General features: G+C 48.6%; 1 protein-coding gene across 1 annotated transcript in view; it reads left to right on the top strand.

Annotated features, from left to right (window-relative positions):
* Positions 1 to 5000, top strand: part of LOC126570122 (transient receptor potential-gamma protein) — a 35970-nt gene that overhangs the window by 2094 nt on the left and 28876 nt on the right. The gene's annotated exons all lie outside the window — the stretch shown is intronic.

Here is a 5000-nt window from a genome sequence, read left to right as displayed (position 1 = left end):
GCTCTGTGGATTACTAACCTATCCTACCAATTTGGCATCGATCTGGTCCTAGGACGGAAGACGAAAGATGAAAAATAAGAGCAAAATAGAGAAAGAGCACAAACTATCGATGTGGAAAAAATACCGCGAAACACACGATTAATGTGAAAACAGTCGCAGCACCGAGTGTCATCGACGAATCCGTGGTCGTCCGCTTCTTGCCAGTTGCCACTGTGCTGGTAGTGGTTTCTGTCTGCCCTTATTTTGGTGGGCGCCAGTCACCCAACATAAGTCCGGCGACTAGTATGACATTGGCTGGAGTGCGAAGCTATTTCTTTAAAGTGCTCCCAACATCATTGCAGGGTATGTGCACCAGATCATTGTCCTTCGCTTGATTCCTCCATGTTGTGTCTGGGACAGTATTTGGGTGACCGATCGCTGAGAATTCCTTTCCTGCGTCTTCTCTCCTCGAGTATCGCTTTTTGTGCCAGCGATGTGTCTTTCGAGATACGAAAGCAACCCGCGGGACAGATACTTGACCTACCACTCCGGATGACTAGTGCCAGCAGATCGTAGAACGCAGACAACAAAGAAGCGATGCCGATTCTGTGCCAAGGATTTAGGATGGATTTTTGAACATCTTTAACCATAGTGCTTTCGCACGCTGTCGACCACTCTCCCCGGGCAGTGGCGTCATTGGGGAAAGTAGCAAAAATTCAATTAATACACAGTCGTAGGTGAAGTTGCCGACGGCTAGCGCTCCAGTCAAGCGTATACGACCTGCGAATGAGTGAGATTAGAGTGAGCGGAACTTATCGCTCGACTGATGCGACTGAATGCTCTAAACGATGCTGAAGATGACCGTTTTTTTGCGAGCGGTTCCATCGAATCGCTACGATACGCGCAAAAGAAATGAAGCAATAAAACATTATGAGAAGCGAATTAGATTCAACCACCGTGCGTCTCCACCACGGCCCTCTCTACTACACTCAGTATCAGAAGTCTGGTGCAGAGTGGCAGAATGAGATTTCATTTTGAGACCGCTTTCGCTACCGAAGCTTTCGCTTTTAGCTGCTATCTTGTCCCTTGTTTTTTCATCGCGCATCCTCAGCATCAAACAAGCGGGCGACCGAGCGAGGACGATCACGAACACAGTGCAGAGCGGTTTTGGTTTGTGAGGGAAGAAATTAAGAAGCTAGCACGTTTAATGTTTTTATTTCGCTGAACAGCACACGGCAAAACCTGCACGCTCATCGTGCTCATCATAGGGCGGGCTGCATGCAAGAAGAAGCATTCTTGGGCGTGCTCGCAGTCAGACAGAAGCTAATGTGGCAGCTCGATGAATGAGAATTTCATTTGCGTTGCGTTTCCTTCCTTGCTTCCCGATGGTCAAGCGGTGGATGTTTAGCATTTCCAGTTCCCTTTCGTGCTCGACTCCGCTGGCTGTTTGCTGTCATTATCACAATTAAGATTTACGATATCCGATTCGCGCACCCAGCGTACTGGCCACTGCCCCCTTGTGGCACGCGGAACATGCAGCGCATGTGTGTGGGTGTGAATTTCGTGATTTTCCCCACTCCCTCGCACATTCTTTCTCTCTTATTTTCCCTTCCGAAGCTCATTACCATGATGGCGCGTCTTTCGGGCACGACGAGTAAAACAGCGAAAGTTGGAAATAAGATTAATTATCTTGTTTGCGCGTCGCTTCTCACTGGCTTTGTTTGAGCTTTGGCTTCAATGCCTGCCCTGAGAGGGATATGCCCACGTATGCGAACATCACGGAATCAACCTACCCTCTTGGATCGGCTTGATTATCAATTCTGGGGACTGATTGCTCGCCAGCGCGTGGTGTTTGTAAGACTGGATTGATCCAATAAATCAACTCATCGGTCTGCTACTGGTATGACTTGCCGGAAGGTATTCTGATGGATTGTGCTGCATTGTATGAGCATTGTTTCTCTCAGAGATAAGGATCAAACGTATCGTAGAGCACAGTAAGGATAAAAAAGAAGTGTCCTTTCGAGACTCACCTTTCTTTCGGAAAATGTTGTGCAACGGTTTATAGCAAGTTAATTTTTTGTGCACCATTCATTAGTAGCTCCTTGAACGAATTAAAATATTTAAAATTCAAACTCATGCTAAACTGTAGCCAATGAAGTTGGGCTACGGAAACAGTCTCAATGCTGTCTTCATTCGCACTTCCGTTTGGCGAGTGGCAAAGTATTAGCAAACTTTAAAACACTGCCAAGCATTCAAACCGTGAGGTCCTGGTAAAGTGTTATCACTCTCTGGTGACGCCTGAGCACGATGAGAGCTTCATCATCTGCACCCTAACCGGCGACATTGCAGGAATAAGTAATGAAGCAAAATTCGAGGTGCTAGTCGCAGCTAAATTCAAGACGACTGAAAAATGAAGCATGCTGGTCCTTTGCACCCCGACTAAAGCAGTTTGTTATCCGTGCTGTGTCCCTGTCCGTTCCATTCGATCAGCATTCCATTCCGGTCAGACGCAGGCATGCTTGGGTCCTTCTCCTTTCTCTGCTTGTTTTCTTGTTTAGCTTGCCTGTTTGTCACAAAAACAACCCAAAACGCTGGGCGAGATGGAGTGGAAAATTGTGAGAATTGCTACCTTCCTTTTCCTCCCCGGTAGCTGGTGCTTCTTCGCGGGTCCAGCCACCAGGGCACAAGTGCTGCAGATGAGAGTATTAGTTTTTCCTCCGAAAATGCATCATAAAAAAGGGGACAAGCGAGCAAAGCGAGCGGACAACGTAAAACTTCTGCAGCGAACAGTTTTTTTTTTCGGGGCGGTCAAATGGAAATGACCATCCATCGGTTGACATCGTCATTATCCGCCGGTCACCACCATTGCTGCCGGTTGGTTCCACCTTCGTCGGTGCCGGGGTCACAGGCAAACAATTTACGAGGCAAAAACGGCCAGAATGGCACCGAACTTCATGCTCACACCCGAGCCTTAACGTTAAGATCTCTTTGCCGCTAGTGGTGAAACTCTTTACCCAAAATCCTCTCTATCTTTCTTGGAGAAAGGATGGTAGTGGCGTCGAGGGATGAACTTTTCCTTAAAACACTCGAGCCACAGGGCGGAATGGCGCCCGGAAGGCATGTTTATGTGAAGTTTTATCAGGCCCTGTTGGATGTGGTGAAAATGTGTGATAACAAATTGTAACAAATTCAAATTGTTTCTCCAAGACTTGTGGGGTCCACCGGTGGGGTAGGGTTGATACGAAACTTCCGCCCGGAGACTTCGGTATCCGCAAAACATTGTGCTAGGTCAGGTTCCGGCGTGTGTGGCGTTGCCTTTGCGGTGGAAGCGAAGCGCTTTGAGCTAGTTCGTGTTCTTGGAACAAAATCAATATTCATTTCGGTAGAGTCCCCCCCCCCCCCCCCCCGAGGAGACACCGGATCTAGGCTAACGAGAACGAATGGATTGATGATAACCGGAAACCACTTGAGATAAAAATAAAATCTTTTCATCGCCGCCTTGTTAAGAGGGCGAACGACATGTAACAGGGCATTATGGTTCCACTGTAAGCTGCTTTATCGAAGCACTAGACGATCGATCGACGAACGGGGAAACAGGAGGGAGGCGTGGTGAGTGTCTACTTCGCCCCCCAGGGTAGCCAGCACCAGCAGATGTCGGATAGACTTTGGCGATAAGCCGAATGTCAAACACGACGCCCACACACGCACTCCCGGTGGTCCCGAAACTTCCGAGACACTAATGGCACTCGTTAGCCGACACCACACAATTCGCATTATTATTGCCCAAAAGGACACGTCACACATGGTGCCACCGCCGCCACCAAGAAACGCATTACGCATTCCGGCGTGGCGTAGCGTGGCGCGGCGTGAATGAATGTTAATGCGCCCGCTAGCCGTGGGCCCGGCAGGACGATGCGCGGTGGCGGACAGGAAAATCCATTTGAAAAATGATACAATTCCTACGCGAGTTGGCGAACTTTTTCTCATGCGACCGGTTTGGGCTACGCATCCGGTCTGTATAACGTCTAATTGAAATTCCAATCACTACATCAGCATCCGAGTGCCATCCCACCAGCCTGCCAGGGCACCCGAGAGCTCGTGGCGTTGAACGTGGCCAACGCAACAAAAAAAAAGCTCTCTCGCGAGTTCATTAACCCAACTGTCTCGTATGTCATCTTTCAACATACGTACCCCGCGACAGCTGGCATCGTTTGGCATCTTCTAAGCGCACCATCAGCGTCTTCGCGCCTTAGGAGGGTTGCCGAAGGGCACGGGGGAATCGTTTGATAAATTGCTTCTAGCCACACCGTGCCAACGACTCCAATTAAAGCATAAATCATCATCGTCGTCATCGCCGGTAGCAGCAGCAGCAGCAGAATCGCGCATCGCATCTAGGGTAATGGACGCGAGTCCGAGTGAAGTTCCGAGAAAATACCAAAAGAAAAGTGGTGGATGCGGTGGATGGGGAAAGGAAAGCGAATCAAAGCATTCTCCCACCTCCAGAGACGCACACACACATAAACTCACCCATTCAGAGACCGGTTGGGATGTCAGGAAGAATTTTCTTTTCAATCTTCATGCAGCCTAGGGCAGGACCATCCTTTCTCATCGAGATGTTGTACCTTCCTTCTGGTTGACTTTGTCTTTTTTCTGGATCCTTGTTTTTGCAACTTCGGTCCGGTACGGTCTAGTCTTCGGATGAGTTTTACTTTGTTAACCGCCGTAAGAGCTGCAATCGATTCCAGAAGCAAACTTTAATTGGCTTGGTAAATCAGAAAAGTAAAGTTGCCGCTACCAGGTAGCCAGCTCTGATAATGATTCCTCGAACCAATTGCTTGTCATCCCGGCGTCGTTCTTTGGCTTCCACTTCCTGCCCATGAAGGGCGGAGTATTCCGGTGAACTTATATTTCCATGTCCTCAACTTTACTTCAACAAGCTTCAATCACTGTGTACACTAATTGGTGCCACCAAGGTGTTGGTAATTTGCTGTACATTATTGCCGCGTCTTCGGAGAATTCGT

This window comes from Anopheles aquasalis, chromosome 2, assembly GCF_943734665.1.
Source record: "Anopheles aquasalis chromosome 2, idAnoAquaMG_Q_19, whole genome shotgun sequence".
Classification (NCBI taxonomy): domain Eukaryota; kingdom Metazoa; phylum Arthropoda; class Insecta; order Diptera; family Culicidae; genus Anopheles; species Anopheles aquasalis.
The sequence above is the reverse complement of the archived record's forward strand: the minus strand, read 5'-3'. Positions and strand labels throughout refer to the sequence as shown.